Source organism: Austrofundulus limnaeus, unplaced genomic scaffold (assembly GCF_001266775.1).
Source record: "Austrofundulus limnaeus strain Quisiro unplaced genomic scaffold, Austrofundulus_limnaeus-1.0 Scaffold7, whole genome shotgun sequence".
Lineage (NCBI taxonomy): Eukaryota > Metazoa > Chordata > Actinopteri > Cyprinodontiformes > Rivulidae > Austrofundulus > Austrofundulus limnaeus.
Genome location: NW_013952409.1, coordinates 4,606,943 through 4,608,955, shown reverse-complemented (window position 1 = coordinate 4,608,955; position 2,013 = coordinate 4,606,943).

Here is a 2,013-nt window from a genome sequence, read left to right as displayed (position 1 = left end):
ACATATATATATATATATATATATATGCAATAATGCATATTTATAAAGAGGCTGGACTCGTGAGACCCTGAGTTAAATGCAGCTTTATGTGTAATAAGAACGATACGACTGATGCGTTTTGGCCCTTAGCTTATTTTCCTCCTGCACATAAAGCAGCAGAAAAATGGCTGCCCCAAGGCTGCGCTGCTGTGGCTGTCGCCTTGAAATTAAATCCTTCATTCAGTCCATCATAGAGCCTCTGCTGTCAGGGCAGAACTACATTGAAATAAATTTAGTTGTCTTTTCCACTTTTTACGTTTTACCATAACTGTCAAAGAAAGTGATCATATTGATTGATTAATGCATGGTATCAAGCTACTCCCTGCACRATCCATTTATTATACGGCAAGCTTTTTTTTTTTCATCAAATCTAGCTTATTCACTTTACTCACAGAATAACCAAAACATTGATTGAACTCTCCGCTCAGCTGAGACCTTGTGACCATGTTTGTTTTCAGCTTTATCAAGAGCTATTAAGAAGAAGAAAAAMGCAACATCTCTGATGTTTCTTTCTCCTAAAAGGTGAGGGAATATTGAAAGCAGCTCAGCGCTCTGCCTGTTTTGAAGTCCAGGAGGCAGAATGATTGGATAAATATTCACTGCACATCGCCATCCCTGAATGGCCTCATCTACCTTTGCTCTCAGCGCTCTCTGCTTACTTACTGATATCCATGCATGGTGTCTAACGGATGCATGCGCTGAAAGATGGAGAGCGTTTTTCTTTTYTTTTTTTTCAGCCCACGTGGCGCAGGACAGGAGCTGAAGTTGGACCTAAATGAAAGGTTAAAAAACACCACGTGTAGAATCCCACAGCAGCGCACCAACATMACAACAAAAGAATTTCTGGGACGAATTCCAGCCCTCGTTTTCCTGCATTGTCCTCTCTGCCTCTCGTCTCACCGCACCACCTTTCACATTGTCCGTTTACTTTCCGCATGTTTCAATTGAGAATAAAAATTGGGGATGTGCTATGTTCAATCAAATCCATAATTAAACTAAACTGCATTRCATCCATGCCTCCAATGATTGTATATTGTAGGCAAAGGAAGGCTTCTAAAGAAGACGATGCAAGGAGTGAGCTATGAAAACACCTAAAGAATGAAGGGTAGTGTGTGTGTGTGTATGTGTGTGTGTGTTAGAGGGGGGATGTGACTCTGTTAGTGGAGGAAGATGTAGGGAGCCATATGGTCTGTGACTTCAATGCAGCCCACCAGGAGGTGTCCGCGGAGCTGTCTGCCAGTGCATTAATCTGGCAGGTTCTAATGGTCGAGGCAGGCAACAACCAGCAGCTCTGCACTCAGACATCAATTCCACAAGTGCATSCCTCCCCAGCGGGCAAATGGAGCGTGGCTCTAAGCTGCAAGAGCTTTGTACGTTTCTGCACCGTCCTATCCTTATAAGCATCAAATCTTCCAAAAAAAAGAGGATAAAAGGAAAGAAAGCATTAGGTAGTTTTCAATTTCTACTAGATTTAAAGCACATGTGTCAAACTAACTCCCGCAGGGCACAATTGTTTTTTTTTTATTTGTTTTGTTTTTGTTTTACTCATTATGAAAAWTGTTTCTCATATCAATAGTAACATTTAAATTTATGATTAAATGCAGCAAAATAAACAAATTTAAAAGGTGACCATGAACTCAATCTCCCAAAAGGCATGTCAATCATCCATGGGAATTTCCTGTCACAATGTGGGAGAGTTCAGAATTCAAGATGGCAGCTACTCACTAGAAACTCATCAGTGAGTAGAACTGTATTATTTAAAGGGGCAATATTATGTTTCTCAGGCATACATTTAAACACTATACCATAATAAAGTATCTATATCACCTTTAGCTGTTATTAAAATGCTGTTTTTATGTTTACATAGAAAATAAACTTATCTTCTCATCACTTCCTCTTCTAAACACCTTGAAATTGGTCTCTGTCTCTTTAAGAAACACTTTCGCTTCTGTCTCACCCATTTCAGTTCGTGGG